Genomic DNA, 17,756 nt, shown 5'->3' with positions numbered 1-17,756 from the left:
GTTGGTGGGAGATCGAGATTAGTGGAGTGCGTCGGCAATATAAATTTTGCAAAATACGTCGAAATATACGTCTTGCCACTTTATTCCTCGGGTTTCGTGGACAAGAACACAACGTTGTTCCAGGAAGACGGAGCACCGTGTCACACTGCTAAAAACACCCAAAAGTGGCAGGAAGAAAATGGTATCCAGAAGTTGCCCTGCCCGAGCCAATCTTCTGACATGAACCCCATCGAAAACCTCTGGGCCATACTCGACCGGCAAGTCAAGAAACAACCAAAAAAACCAACTTCGAAGAGCGATCTACTCCAAGTTTTGAAGCAAGGGTGGGCAAAAATCCCACAATCTAAAATTGACGAGATGATTCTCACAATGCCCCAAAGGATCAACGAACTGCACAAAGCGAAAGGAAGATCTACTAGATATTATTTAAATTATAAATATATCAATTCATGTGAATATGACTGAAAATTTTCATTTTTTCTGAAAAGGTGGTGTCTATTTACTTGTGACCACGATGTGTACATAAAAATTACAAATCATGAAAATATAAAACAGATAGCAATTATAATTTAAATAAAAGATGGAAACTAGAAATCTGCCAGAAAGAAATGCATTGATTTAAACCAGATGGTTGTTGGGTCTCCAGATTGTATGCTATGTGGTTTTAACTCCATTTGTCTTTTTCAATCAATGAGACACTTTATCAATTGAAAATTTTAGACTTATGACAATTTTATTGACAGAGAATTGAAGGAATCTCTTTTGATTCAATTCAGATGCCCTTCCATTAACAGGTACAATACCTGGCCCATATAATACATTTAATTTTTTTTTCTATTATTTATTTATTTTTTAACTTTTACCATTACTAACTCATTTAACAATACTTTTGGCATGCTTCATGTGTACTGTTCCCTTATATTGTTGTAGTTCTGTTTTCTTTTTATAACCTCTTTAGACTGATATTCAATATTTCTGTAGATACAACCTAATGCTTGGATAGTTTAAGAGACTGATCAACCAGAAAACCAACATCCCTTCTTTTCATAACACTGTTAAGGTTATTCCCATCTAAATTATACTTATAATTTAAATTATGATAGCCTACATGCATTATCTTGCATTTATTATAACTAAAACCCATCTGCCATTTATTCGCTCAACTCACTAAATGTTTGTAAAGCAGCAGCATCCTTCTTGCAGCCAGCAACACCCAAAGTCTTAATATCATCAATAAATTTAAGTAATTTATTGACTATTCCTTCATGTATGTAAATAATGTAAATTAGAAAGAGTAAAGGTCCTAAGACTGAGCCCTGAGGTACACCACTTGTGACATTAATCCAATTTGACTGAACTCCATTTATAACAGCCCCCTGCTTTCTTCCATCCAGCCACTTTTCTATCTAATTAGCCAACTTATCCCACGCACCAAAGTTACTCAACATCCTAAATCATTTTGGCGCACATTAAGCTACCATAATGCAGAAGCACTAGAGACAAATTTAGCAACATCAGTGACAAACAGAAATTGCTACACTTTTGACAAGTTGCATTGTCAACCAGGGTTATGAACAATAATCGTGGGATAACTATGATGAAACCATGAAATACTCTCAGGATTGGGCACACTCCATGACATATCCAAAATCTGTGTCCATAATGTTCTCAAACCTGAATCTTCATCCATTTCCCCCACATACCACTTTGTCACTTGAAGTCATATTTCCTATGGAATCACACATCCACAGATAGAAACCAAAGATACATAGAACCATACAGAAAAAAATACCAAAAATTAACCAATTTGACTTTCCCATCAAGACACTGCCTACTTCATAAAATGCCAATGCTGTAGATGATTTCCACTGGTGTGTTTGATGCAAAGTCAATGTGGGTTGGATGGAATAACTGTGGAACTGAAGACCTTCTACTACAGCAGGCATAATCTGGACATACTACAGAAACAATGAGGATCTCATAAAATCTTGCCAAAGAGTGAGGCAAGAAGTACAAAACCATAAATTATGACCCTGCAACTGCTTAGCCAGCAATGCAGATCCAAAATGAAGAATCACCCAAGTACGATAATATGTTCTTATTTTATGAAGCATTTCATATTCAGTTAGCATAATTAGAATTTCTCAATCATTCTAGCAGAATTGAATAGACCACTAGATAAACATTGATGTACTTGCTGAAGGGACTTTAGGTGGAAAGCACTTTATAAATTATAAATGATTAGATCCATTGCTTGCCCTCACTTTCCATATGTTACACTTCTGCAACTTTCTGAAGGAGCATGGAGATGTCATAGAATCTGTCTGGTCAGATCTTGTAACAATGCAAAATGAATTATGTCCAAGAACTTTAAAGAAAAGCAAAGAACAAATGGAATGATCCAGCTTCCTTGTACTGTATCCAGAATTCAAAGATGATATCAGATGTGGCAAACATGGCAGGACAGCACAGTACTGAGTAACATATATAGATCCCATTGGACTCTACCTTCAATTCAGTGAGTTGTGTCAAACTAATGATGTCAACCTATTCATATATATAGGTTAGAGAGAATTTGTGTCTATTATGCTAAGTCAATGGCATGCTTCCACCTTAACTTGCTTAAGCCATACCACATAATGCTACACATAGAAACCCGTAAATGCAAAGCAGCAAATTAAGACACAACTTAAAAATACTACATATAAATATTCAAGGTACATTTAACGCCAAGAAACTTGAGCTTCATGATCTCAACAGCAATTCCAATGCAGATATATAATCATAATTTCTGAAACATTAGCCAAAAAAGAAACAAGTGGCACTATCCTGGGGTTTAAATCTTACTCAATCCCAGTTGAAACAAATAACACTAGAGGTATAGCAGTCCTTTTTAAGATAATTTAGCAAACATTATATCAATAGAAGAGAGTCCATCTCAACAACAAATGAAAGCATATTTTGTAATATCAATTTAGATAATGCCAATGTCATACCAATAGTGGCCATATATGGCTCCACCTCAAACAACTTGTATAAATAAACACCCTAAACCAATAATTATAGGAGATTTAAATGCCCCCCACACAGATCACTTTAGCAGTTGCATAAATAGTAGAGACTCTTTACTTCACTAACTACTAGAAAATAATAATATGCATGTAATTAACATGAATACACCAACTAGGTACAACTCACAGAATGACACATGTGAAGTTTTAGATTACATTATTATATCAAACTCATTACTTCCAAAATCTAAGTGTTTTAAAGTTTACCCTGAACTTTCTAGCAATCACTTCCCCATTTCATTTATACTTCAGTCAAACTTACCATATCCAATATTAGAATTCCCACCAGCTTATAACAACATAGATGCTAACTGGAAGGAGTTTAACACATTTGTTGACACTTCTTCCACCAATAATCACAAGAATAGAAAACAAAATGCAATTGGATAACAATGCTGATCAACTTACACTACCCATAAACAAAGCTATAGAAAAAGTAATCCCCACAACCTCTAGAAGACACCATAGCAATCACTGGAAACTCACTCTTGAATTACATTCAATTATCTTAGAATGTAAACTTAGGCAATTACTGATAACTACATGGGATACTTCACTAAAACCTAAAATTAATAAAATACATTCACAAATAAAATGAAACATAAAAATACATAAAGAAATTAAGTGGTTCAACTTCAGCAATAGCCTTGATAATGCATAAGATAATCCTAAAACCTTTCAAAATTCAAATCACTAATTTCTGAGAAAACCAATAGCAAAATGTTCCACCACATCAAATACGACAACCTTACAGCTAAAACTGACTTAGAGAAAGCAAATCTTTAAGCAGATTATTTCCAGGAATCCTTTCAGGATCTATATTCCCCTTGCTTTGACTGAAATAACTGCAAAACAGTTGACAAACATGAAAAGAAACATCCAGATTTATATAAACAAAAGTTTGCAGTCAATAATCAAATGTACAAAACTCCTCTCACAAAAACAAAGACCATATATAACACAGGCCTGCAATGTTTTTATTGTCTTGAAAATTTTCCACCAGAAAATCATGTACATTTTTCTTCATCATGTACAGATTTTTCACAAAACACCATATGTACTTTTACATAAAGGAATCATTTTCATTGATATTGGGTCACACTTTGCTATGATTAAAATGTTGACAACCACTTGCTATAGATTTCTCTAGGCTAATTAAGACATAAGAGTCTTATTGATTGTTCTATAACCCACGAGAAACACACCACCAGTGCATAAACGGTAAACAGGCTGTGTGATGTGTAATTTCTGGATAGTATTTGTTTGTGCGTGCACTTTGACATTATTTTTTCTTTTGAATATTATTTATTTGTCACTATGGCAACAGGAGGTTGTGTAAATGACCCAAATATATTCTTTTATATTTGTGGTCAAGAAACAAAGACAAAACATTATAGAATTCGTCAGAAAAGCATATTACGTGTATTTTGGAATACAGCTTGGGGATCAAGACAAATCATGGGCTCTGCACAAAGTTTGCACTGTTTGTGTTGAAGAGCTGAGACAATGGACTAAAGGTAAGAAAAAGTCTTTGCCTTTTGGAATTCCAATGGTCTGGCATGAGCCTAGAAACCACGGAGATGACTGCTATGTTTGCTCATGTAATGTGTAAGGCTACAACACCCGAAATAAAAAGAAAATTTTTATTCAAACCTTCAATCTGCTATAAAACCTGTTGCTCGTGGACTTGATGTACCTGTACCTGTACCTACTCCACCGGAGACTCTTGATAGTTTCATCTGATTCTGAATGTGATGTCAATACAAATGATGACAGGGATTGTTTTCAATCTGAAACGTCTGGTGAACCACAACTTTTCACACAAGGTAAATTTAATGATTTGGTGAGAGATTTAGGCCTTCCAAAGGATTCTTCAGAGATTTTGGGGTCCAGACTTTGGGCTAAGAACTTACTTTCTCCAGGGACAATAATTTTACTGGTACAGAAATAATGAGAAAGACTTTATACCACACTTTTTGCAAAAAGGTTCACTGGTTTATTGCAACAATATTGCTAAATTAATACCAATGCCAGGCAGTGTTGTAGGAACATATGGAAAGGTCGTTCTCTTACTTTTTTTTCTATTTTTAGCCAGAACACTGTTCTCGAGTTTTGCCCACCCTTAGAAGAAAGAAGAGAAAGAATCATTAACCCTTTCATCCAGGTTGTACGCAAGTAATCAAAGTATAATGAAAGGAGAAACTGCAAAATAAAATGTGTAGTTCTATTACTATTGATCACAAAGTTCCAAAAAACTTATGGTCAGAGTTTATACTTCTCACCTTTTCAAACATATTTTCTGTAGTTATTATTTTGTTAGCAACTGATATGGAAACTAGATGAAACAAAATGAATTGCTCTGTCAGGACTATTCATTATAGACCACAAAATTCCAAAACAAATCTCCTGAGAATTTCTACTTCTAATCCTTTCACACCTATTTTTTATGTTTATTTTATTGTTAGCAGCTGGAATAGAAACCTTTCAAAAATAAAGTAATGAATCACCACTCATGGGATTAGACTGTTTAGATGACACTGTACTTTGACACCATCGACAGCAATTTTCCCAGCTTCAAAGACATAGGCTTGTTTGTAGTACAATGATTGTCTAAAGTACCATATAAAACTGAGAGAAAATATTTACGATATGGCCCTGTACAAAGTTTGATCTGATACAATAAACTTGTTAAGTATTTGATTGTTAGTTATCCTCCTGGAGTGGTCGTGATTTAGCGGTAAAGGTGTAAAAGCGTGTAAGAGCTTATGAGCATCCTGTTTCCTATACTTATACAGTAACCAATAAATGCTTAGTTTCCAGTAATATAAATATGACCCATTTTGGTTTAGCTAGTATTTCTAGCTTAGCCTTCTTGCTAATCACACTTTCTTTTATCTAAAAAAAAAAACAGAAATACATCATTGCCTTAAAAAAGGAGTGAAAAACATAAACAAATATCCCTGCCATCATTTTTCACTAAAAAAACAAAACTAACAGAAGAAATGGAAGAAAGTGCAACTTGTGCAAGTGATTGCGTGAGTGGTATTGAATGCGTAAAAGTAATTCCACGTGCTACTTCTAGTCATACAACAAATTTCAGTGAAGTAACATTGGCAGGACAACATACAACTGGATCAAAAATGATGAACTGAAGTCTGCATGGCATAAAGTTTGGGAAGATAAGAAAAAAGCTTACTCGTGGCTTGTGAGTGATTCTAGAAAAATTTAATCTAGGCCCATTTAAATCACAAGGTGCTACTTTTTCCAAAAAATGGAGTTCAGTGCAGTTTCTTTCAACTGCAACACATGGTCTGCACAACATCCTTGAGAAACAAAATTCTAATTCAATCAAAGACGTAGTCATACAACAATGTTATAAAAATTCTTCAGAGTGTAAGGGAACAACAACTTCAAACTATTGTGGATCGTTTAAATAAATCTGAAGTAGAGGCAACCTGCAAAATTTTTAGAACTGCATATCATATACCCAAAATTATAAACTTTAATCTGGCCATTTTGATCTGTTGCAGTTGCAAGAATTAAATGGTACAGAAATTCCAGAAGGTTTGCATTCGCAATTTGGTGCTACTAATATAAATGACCATGTAACACAAGAAATGAGATTGAAAGTCTGCAAATGCATCCTCGAAATAAAAGGAAAAATAGCTTTGTGATAGACAAGTCCACCACTCTTAGTAGCAAAACTACTTTGATGGTAGTCCATTTAAAATGTGCAAAGGACAAGTCAAATGATACACATTTTGTAGAATTGCCTGATCAAATGGCAAAAACAAAAAACGAACACTTACTTGTCTCGGTGTGAATGGGTTTGATTATAATTATCTTTAGAGCAATCTTGTTGCTTTTACCGATGATGGCAACAGAGTAATGCTAGGAAAAAAAAAATCTGGTGTGGCTCAGTGGATGTTGCAAAGTACCCTAATATTATAGTTTGGCATTGCATAAATCATCGCTTGGAATTGTAAGTTGGAAATGCAATTTCCGAAGTACGTGGTGTTAATGATTTTCGTTCATTTATGGACAAACGGTACTCTTTATAAAGTCAATCTCCTAAGAACCAAAGAGAAATGTGTGCAGCAAAGCTTGATGAAGAGATAAAAAAATTGGACATGTGTTGGGAACTAGATGGGATGCAATTCATTCAGAACTGTTTCAGCTGTTTGGAAAGGCTATATTTCTCTGTGTTATAATTTCAAGTCTGTTAATAGTTGCACTGATAAAAATTGATCAAAAGTGGACCAATGCACTTTCAGTGGGATTTATATATGCATTTCATCGAAATAATTTCTTCTTGATCTGGCATTTATGCATGATGTATTATTCAATAATCTCCTCTTTCCAAAGTCTTACAGAAAAGGGATATTACTATAGTTTATGCAGACAAGTTAATTTGTTGCAGTATACAATTTTGAGAAGGAATGCAAGGGTAAAAGGGTCTTAGAAGCAGAGAATGCCATTAAGGAAATGATGCTTGCATCAATAACACTGACAGATAACAAAAAGATTGTTTCAATCAATCATGGTCAATTTTTAACCAGTATCATAAAAAATATGAAACAATGGTTATTCATACCAACTTGTTCTCATAAACCAACTGGATCATGGTCAGGCACTTCTAATTCCATTTCAAACATAATTTCTGAGCTCTGTACCTTAGAAGTCAATGAGTGGCCAGCAGAGGTAAATCCAGGCTTTGGAGAAAAGGAAATATGAGTCCCTTGCAAATGTTTCAGATTGTGATTTTCAGAAACAATTAAAGCATACTGAGACTTTCTAGATAACTGTGGGCACCATATTCCAACAGATCTGAACACTTTAATCTGTTGTTCAAAAGTTATCCTATACAGTTCTTTTGATTGTGAATGAGGCTTCAGCGGCATAAACCTTATCATTATGGTAACAAGGTCTAGGCTGTTATTCAACCATGTGACAAATCTCATATTTATTAAACTTTATGGCCCTCTGATTCAAAACTGGAAACAAGACGACTATGCATACAAATGGATTGTCATCATTCAGCAACTGATACATGAACAAGAGTAGCCAAGTCCAAGGAATTCATTATGGAAAATTTGGAAGTTCTGTTAATAAATTATCCAGTAATTCAAAAGTTCAAGGTGAGACAAAATTAATTTTTTTATTGTAACATTTTCAAATCTAATTTCAATTACAATTTAAAGCTAATAGTTCTGAAATATGTGTTTATATGTATAAGCAATGTAATAAATACTAATAACAGTAACACTTTCTAATTTGAAATTAAATATTAAAAAAAAAGCTTAAACGTCAGTATTCGTGTGTCATGTGGTACATGGCCTTCTGGGTTTGGTCTGAATACATTTTATGATGCCCACATTACAACATTTATAGTTTTGTACGAATTAGAAACTCAAATGTTTGTGAAGCAATTGGGTTATTTTCGAGGGAATTTACAATCGCTTCGATGTTTTTAGGAGTTTTTATTAATTTAGAAAGTTTAAGAATAAAGTTAAATTAGTAGTTGTCTTTTTTTAAACAACTAAGAAACGTGGATGAACTAGAAAAACAAGGTTAAGCTATGTACGAAGAATGTTGCCCAGAAACTAGATGAGTGTACTAGAGCTTGTGACAGGTTGACGAATGGTTGACCTCAACCCTTTAGAACTAGGAAAGCTACAGAAAAGTTTGGTTTAGCAAGCGATATTGGTGCTTTGAGGCAATATCACTTACAGCACATGGGTGTAGTTGTACAAGTAAATAGGTAACCTGCTAACACAACCTAACTGTAACCAATTGCTTGAGAGTTCTGGTTATAGTTTTGGAATAGCTCAGGGATTCCCCTAAAGCATCCAATAGGATTGCAGGACTACTTACGGGTGATGCTGTGTTTTATTTAGATGATCGAGATAATACACAGAAAATCTGCTTTATAAACCCATGTCAGGGGCTGAAAAATCAGTTCCTCAAGGAATCAGAAAGTTCCTCTGGAAGTTAGAAAAGTCACTCTGAAGTGTTCTCTTGGGAAATATGAAGGTTTCTAATGTTATTCGGTTCCCGAATACAACCCCATTGTAAGTAAACTTTACTATTCTCTCTTATTCAGTAAATACCAATGTTTTATAAAATGTTATGTTAAAATATATCTATGTATATTAATGAAAGTGTATGTTAAAAATATTATAAGCATTTTAATCGAGTTAAAAAACATTTTATGTTTGTTTGTCATAAACGAAGTTTTGTTTTATTAACAATGATTAATAAAAGTTATTGTAAGTGTTCACCATTGGCCTGAGACTCTAATTCTTTAGTCTAATTGTAAACTACCTCTAGTTAGCGACTTGTGGCTCCACTCGTCACCACAAATCCCCCAATAAATAAATTTGGTGTAAAGAGTAGTTTTAATTGAAACTCCAACAATTAAGCCCACCAGGGCGCTACTCATTACAGCTGGCGCAGTCTCGTGGATTTTTGGAGTAGTTAACAACAGGTTGGTTAGAGTAAAGAAAGACAGAAAATGTAAGAAAGTCAGCCAAAGTACTATAAGTAGTGTAAGTTAGAAATAAGTAGTTATGGCTACTGCTGGTGTAGATACGACTACAGAAGAGGGTGGTGCACGCCCTAGAGTTGATAGAAGGGCTGATGCTAACCACAAAGTTGCAGAGAAGCAATCTGCACAAATAGGACCAGTGCTACACATTTAACAAGTGCTATACCACTGTATCATGGTAGTGCAAATAAGGATGTCGAAAGCAGCTAGAATATTGGGTTGGATTGATGCCCAGAAAGCTGATACATTACATCTAAGAACAGCAGGAGAAGTTAAACGTTACATTAAGGCTTATGGTGGGCTGCATGAAAGAAGAGACTATCAATATCAAGTGCATAAGCTAATGGAAGAGTATAGAGCACAAGAAACTACTAATGTAATCTTAACAGAAATGCACAACCTATATCAACAATGTGGCGAATCCATCTGAGTTTTTGGACATAAGCTACAGGAGTTAGGTAATAGATTGCGCAGGGCTTATGCACATCCAAGCCAGGATATGTTGCAAGATACTCTAAAATCTGAGTATGAACGAGGGCTATACAGTAATGTAGCTAGAGAATATGTAAGTGAAGCAAATACTCCTCAAGCAACTTTACTGGATTTAATTGAAGTAGGTACTCAAGAAGAGCTACGAGAAAAGCAGATCTATAAGCCTAAGCATTCTGCTATAAATGCAGTTAACAAGTCTAGCAAGGCTAATCTGTCTAATACACAAAGTAAGCCTGATGGCTTCCAGTGCTTTAATTGTGGCAAAGTTGGACACAAAGCCCATGGAAGGCTGAAAACACAAAAGCCCCAAAGGCTGGAGCTTACAGAGGAAAGCTTCCCAATATAAACTATAACCCTACTTTCATTACGGGTTCAATAAATGTAATCCCCACCAGGATTACAGAGTGAAAGTAGAGGTAGTTCCAGCAGTTTGGGATAAGCGATCAAGTATTCATAGTCTTAATGAAGTATCACCAATAGTTAAAGTTGAAGTAGAAGGTATAATATGTCGGTTATTGATTGATACAGGTGCTTGATCATCGCTACTAAGTTCTGTATTAGTAGACAATAATCTGACATTATTAGATAATACCGGGAAAGAAGTTTCTAGAAGTATTTTAACTTCTATAACAGGACATCATGTTAAAACGTTAGGTAGATATAATATGCAAATGTAAGTAGGAAACTTAGAGTTAAAAAACTCATTTTATATCTGTAAGCAGATAGACTTAAATACAGATGGTATTATAGGGCAAGATTTCTTAAGAACTTATGACACTGAAATATCTCTTACCCAAAGTAAGCTACATATAGAAACAGAGGTGTTAAGTTTGAAGGACTTGAGCCTTCGAACTTATGTGCAACAGTTGAGACACGTGATACCTTCTCACTGACTAATAGTCAGATGCCTAATGCTAGCATTAGAAGGCTAAGGATCAATCATCAAAATACGAAAGCACTGACCTCTTAATAGAGTGTAGCGACACACAACAAAGTTGGAGGAGTAAGAATAAGAAGTGTCATAAAGGAAGTTCTAACAGAAAGCCAAAGAATAGGACTGCACAGAAGAACACTAAATCTAGCAGAAGTCATAAAGATGAGGTGAGTGATAGTAAGATAAGGCAGAATAAGTTAGTAAATAAGCCTTTAAAACAGAAAAATAATAATTCAAACCCCTCAGATGACTCTACACTTATGCCTAACATAAGCAACAGAGCATCCCAACAGGAGTGTTTGAAAGAAAGAGTTCCTGTGCAGTTAGATAAACTAACTGAAGTCCCTGCAAGAAGTCAATTTATAGTTGAAGCTAAAGTAAATGACTTTAAGTATAATGAAGAGGTGCTAGTTGAGCCTATCGAAATAGAAGAAACAGGAGTTTATATAGCTGCTAGTATTAATAAAGTGTCCGAGAGAGACACAGTGCCTGTAAAAGTGTTAAATGTGAATGAAGAAAAGTAATCTTACCTAAGAACATAATAGTAAGTAAGGCTAGTAGTAGAGAACAGTTAACTGTGATAGGACAGCATAACGTTAATGATGTGAATAAGCAAGCACAACAAAGTAGGATAGACTGGGATTCTATCTTAGGAAATGTAGAACAAAAACATAAACAAAGTTTGATAAATTTGTTAGAAGAATATAGATATCTATTTGTAGGAGAAAATGACTCTAACGGTTATACAAATAAGGTTAAACATAAAATAGTGTTAAATAATAATAAGCCTATATCACAGATACCTTATAGAGTGCCTGAAAAACATAGGGTTGAATTAAAAGAGTGTAAAAGAGATGCTTGAACAAGGTGTAATAGAGGATAACAGTAGTTCGTATGCATCTCCAGTTGTATTAGTTCCTGAAGAGGATGGAAAATTAAGGTTCTGTGTGGATTTTCATAAAGTGAACGGAGTAACAGTCAAAGACATTTATCCATTACCTAATATTCAAGAAACCTTGGATAGTATAGGTAAAAGTAAATACTTTTCATCTATGGATTTATAAAGTGGATATTGGCAAGTAGAAATAGAAGAGGAAGATAAAGCTAAAACTGCTTTTGTATTACCTTCAGGTAAATACCAGTTTAACAGAATGCCTTTTGGCTTATGCAATGCCCCATCAACATTCCAGAGGTTAATGGATGTTGTGCTTAGACGATGTTATAGTGTTCGCTGCAAGTTTTGAAGAGCACTTAGAGAGGCTAAGACATGTATTCGATAGGTTAAGAAAGGCAAACTTAAAGCTTAAATCAAGCAAATGTCAGTTTTTTAAAAAGTGAGGTAGAACACTTAGGTCATCTGGTGACCGCAGATGGTGTACAACCAGACCCTAAAAAGTTAGAAGTCTGTAGAAATTATCCAGTACCTAAAACAGTAAAAGATATTCGTGCATTTTTAGGATTCTATAGAAGATTTATACCACATTTTGCTCTATTGACAAAACTTCTAACGGAATTATCTGAGAAAGAAACAAAATTTCAGTGGACAGATAAAAGACAGGAAGCATTCGAAAAACTGAGAGAAGCTTTATTAAAATCACCAATCCTAAGCTAGCCAGATTTCAGTAAGGAATTTATCTTAAGTACAGATGCTTCAGGTTTTCTGTAGGTGCAGTTTTATCACAGTTAGATGAAAATGTCAAAGAACACCCTATAGCTTATCAAATCAGACAGTTAGGAAAAGCTGAAGTAAATTACTCAGTTACAGAACAAGAGTGCTTGGCTGTAGTACATGGAATTAAAACTTTCCGTTGCTATTTATACGGCAGAAAGTTTACCATTATTACAGATCATGCACCATTAAAATGGTTAATGACATTAAAAGACCCCTCTTCTAGATTAGCTAGATGGTCTTTATTACTACAAGATTATGACTTTGAAATAATACATAGACCAGGTAGAAAACATTCTAACGTAGATGCTCTAAGTAGAATCAGAGTAGAAAATAACGAAACTATAGAAAAACAATCAATCAGATAAAAGAAGTACAATCTGAACATGAAAACGAATTAGACGTAATTTGGAACTTAGATCATGTAATTAGTGAGCAAAAGAAAGATCTGGAAATAAATAACTTGCGCAATAAAGTAACATAAGGAGAAGAAACAGAATACATGTTAGATTCCGATATTTTATGTAAAAAAATTAAGAACAGTAGGTCTTTACAAATAGTTGTACCAGTTAAATTGAGAACAAAGGTCATGAAAACATATCATGACACGCCTTTTGCAGCACACTTAGCTTTTGCTAAAACATATTGTAGAATAAGCAGAAGGTTCTTTTGGTTAAACATGTGGAAGGATATTAAAGAGTACTGTGAATCATGCTTAGAATTTCAGAAATGAAAAACCAGTCCGCATTTGAAGAACGCTCCTTTATAAAGAATGCCGAGTTTAACAACACCTTTTCAGCTAGTAGTTATGGACATATTAGGCCCATTGCCTACGTCCTACACAGGAAACAATTACATGTTAGTATTTGCAGACTACTTAACCAGGTTTCCTGAGGCTATATGCTTACCTGATCAGAAAGCAGAAACAATAGCTAAAGCTTTTGTAAACAACATAATAGCAAGACATGGTATACCTCAATATCTATTAAGAGATAGAGGTAGTAACTTAATTTCTAAGTTAATGAAGGAAGTTTGTGAATTATTAGGTGTGAATAAAATCGAAACCACCGCTTATCATCCAGCTGCTAATGTTTTAGTAAAGAAATTTAATAGAACCATATTAGATATGATCTCTCAATATTGTGAGAAGGATCAGAAAACTTGGGATGAGCAGATTCCCTTGTTACTGTTAGCATATAGAAGTGCTGAGAACGAGTCAACTCAGGAAAGTCCATTCTTTTTATTGCATGGTAGGGATGTTATATTACCTATGCAAGAGATATTAGCTCCTAAGGAAAATAGTCATGTGATAGCTTATGACTATAAGGCAGAATTACTACAGAGAATGCAAATAGCATTTGAGTTAGCTAATGAACATTTAACTAAAGCTGCTGAAGGTAGAGAAAGGCAAGTAGATAAAAAGGCACTGGTTAGTGATATAAAGTCAGGGGATAAAGTGTTGATATATACCCCAATAGTTAAAAAAGAAAATACTAAAAAGTTAGCAAAGTTATGGAAAGGTCCTTTTATAGTCTTGAAACAGACTAGTCTAGTTAATTTGGAAATTCAAGAAATCTATGAAAAGAATATAGTTAGTACATGTAAACAAGGTAAAGGATTATAAGCCTCATCAATACGAGTGTGTAGAAGAAGAAACCAATCAAACAGAACAAGATAAGGGTATTCTGGAAGAGGCTGATAACTTGAATGAGTTTGATTCATCTTTTTATGAAGAAGAAGAAAGAATAGAACCCGAACCAGAAATACCGAGAGTATTATAACATGATAATAACATAATACTAGGTGATAAGTTAATAACAATAGAAGATACCCCAGTTATTACTGGTAACAATGAGGATAGTAACCAAATAACTGAGGATAATATCCCTAGTACCCCATTAATGACACAAGCTGATGTAGTGGCCCATGATTATAATCTTAGATCACAAGGTTTTATATCAACTCAACCGGAAGTGACTCATACTCGACAAAAGAAACGAGTACGATTTAATCCACAAGTAGTCGTACATAAACCTAAGAGTAACATAAATACAGTTAACACTGTATCTTACAAACCAGTGTTATTAATGCTTTTAATAACATGATAGGTTACTTGCAAAGTTGTAAATAAGAAAAATAGAACAAGAAATATACCCATATTTGTTATATGTTAAAAATATTTAGATATTATATAAGTATTATAACTAATCATATTATTTAGTATATATATCTTTAGGTTTATTGGGATTATTATACTGTTGCTGACGAAGACTGGAACAGAACAGAATGTGAGTATTGTGTCAGTAGAAAACAAGGTAGGTGTAATCTTTGTTGAAGAAGGTAATTTCATATTATCTGGTGATAAATGGATAATTGTGGAAGATATAACATTTCCACAGTATGTTAGGTTACTGAGGAGATTACAAGAAAAGTTGTTATTGTTTGAGAAATCACTGAATGTAAAAACTCATGTCAGTTTTAGTGAAGAAGGTTTAGCGAATGTGACATTATTTCACATGAGAAATAAAGGGACAGCTATCTTACAGTTAGCTAGGATATTACAGGAAGGAGTAATTGAAAATTACAAGACCTTAATTAGACAATATTATGATGAGATAGGTGAAATATTACTAGAATTAAAAAATATTAAGGATAGTGTATCTATATCTGACAGAACTAGACAGAGACGAGGTTTGATAAATGCAGGTGGAAGTATTCTAAAATTTCTATTTGGAACAGCAACCGCTGACGATTTACAAGACTTAAATGAAAAGGTAGAATGACAGAGACATGTATTTAAAGAAATGATTCATTTAATAGGAAAACAGGCAACTAAAATGAATTAATTAAATCAGACGATTGAATTACATGACCAAGAAATTAGAAAAGTATCTAAAGCTTCAGTAAACATTACTAATGCATTAATACACACTAGAGTAAGACAAAATGAGTTAGATAAAGCAGGAATGGAAATGCTAGTTTTTAACACTAAGATCCAAAACAATCTTCAACAGTTATCTTTTACCATAGGAAGTAGCAGGACAGAGTTGGCTAAGTTAATACAAGCATTATATGTAGCTGTAGATAAAAAGCTAAGCTTATACTTTTTACCACCAAGTAAATTAGAAAGTGTTAGACGAAACTGAAAGGAGATTACCTCCACACTTAGTTTGTAATACCTACTCATAGTGACCAAATTTATATGTATTATACATGGGGTGACGTGAAGACAGCCACTGTTAAGGATACTCTAAGGATGTTTATAGAAATATCATTAAAAGCAACTGACAGAATGTTTAAACTATATAAGATTATATCCTTACCAATAACAATAAATCATTCATTAGCTTTAAGTATAGAAAACTATAAACCACACATTGTTGTCTCGAGTGATCAACATACATATCTTGAAATGACAGAAGAAGACATGATAAATTGCATAGATGGACCTATCAGGGTTTGTGCTCCTAACTCAAGTATTTATTCAGTACCTATTGTAACTTGTAATTATGTGATATTCACAGGAATTAAGAATAGAATATCTGAATTATGTGAGAAAAGAATAATTATTCCTAAACCATTCTATTTTTATAAAACTAGAACCCCAGGAACTTGGTTATTTAACGTTAAAGACGAACTTACTTTATCAGTTGTATGCCCAAAGTCAAACGTACATCAATTTGATTACCATACTAGAATAATTAAGTTAAACAGTAGTGGTTACCTAAAATTAGCTAGAAACTGTTCAGCTTATGGTCAAGGCATCACCTTCCCGTCTAATTTTAGAAGTGAAACTAAATACATAGGGACTAGACTAAATATAAGGATTCCAGAATTACAAGAACTACTAACTAAAAATTACAGTTAATTCAGATTATAGATATAGAGACAGATATTAGAGAACTAACAGATATATTAAAGGACACTTAACATTTACCTCTTAGAAAGTCAGGGTTAAGTGTTAAGGATTTCCAACAGCATTAGATCAATTATGAGCCACAGCTGGAAAGCAAAGGTTAGATAATTAGAAATTATCTAACTCAGTAATGATAAACTTATGCTTAGTAGTAATACTAGTAAGCATTATGTTGTATATCAAAAGAGATAAATTGGCTTTATTAAAGTTAATGGCAATAGATGGGCTATGTAAAGCTAGAAAAAAGTAAATAACAAAATGAGGCAATAATGATTTGTCTGAATATTCAGAAGCTACTGAAATAGTAGAACTGAATGAGTAGGCCCCATCTAATCAGGGTATAACTTGATTATTTAGATGATTATAAAATTGATTCGATATAACCAATTGGCCAGGATAGTTGATTATTAAATGTTGGTAATAGTCGAAATTGATAGGCAAAATTATTAGGTATATAAAAAGTTCGAGAAATAACAAAAATTAATAGACAGTGACCAGAAGTAATAAATAAATGAAGTGACGAAAAACCAAATGATGAAAACAGACAGTCACACAGTAACGAGTCCAGAAATAAGCTATGTGGAAGGACAGAAACTTTTATCAACAAAAGACAGATTGACAGTATTTGTGATTTGAATGAAGTGTGTGAGAAAGTGTGCGGGTTATGTGATGTGCTCATGGGTGTAGTAGTACAATTAAATAGGTGACCTGCTAACACAACCTAACTGTAAACAATTACTTCAGAGTTCTGGTTATAGTTTTGGAATAGCTCGGGGATTCCCCTAAAGCATCCAATAGGATTGCAGGACTACTTGCGGGTGATGCTGTGTTTTATTTAGATGATCGAGATAATACACAGAAAATCTGCTTTATAAACCCATGTCAGGGGCTGAAAAATCAGTTTTTCCAGGAATCAGAAAGTTCCTCTGGAAGTTAGAAAAGTCACTCTGAAGTGTTCTCTTGGGCAATATGAAGGTTTCTAATGTTATTCGGTTCCCGAATACAACCCCATTGTAAGTAAACTTTACTATTCTCTCTTATTCAGTAAATACCAATGTTTTATAAAATGTTATGTTAAAATATCTCTATGTATATTAATGAAAGTGTATGTTAAAAATATTATAAGT

At 33.8% G+C, this 17,756-nt stretch overlaps 1 protein-coding gene across 1 annotated transcript in view; it reads right to left on the bottom strand.

The window, feature by feature from the left end:
- The window catches only part of LOC106458433 (alpha-scruin-like), a 154,415-nt gene that overhangs the window by 12,163 nt on the left and 124,496 nt on the right, over positions 1 to 17,756 (bottom strand). The window lies entirely within an intron of this gene.

This window comes from Limulus polyphemus, unplaced genomic scaffold (assembly GCF_000517525.1).
Source record: "Limulus polyphemus unplaced genomic scaffold, Limulus_polyphemus-2.1.2 Scaffold463, whole genome shotgun sequence".
Classification (NCBI taxonomy): domain Eukaryota; kingdom Metazoa; phylum Arthropoda; class Merostomata; order Xiphosura; family Limulidae; genus Limulus; species Limulus polyphemus.
The sequence above is the reverse complement of the archived record's forward strand: the minus strand, read 5'-3'. Positions and strand labels throughout refer to the sequence as shown.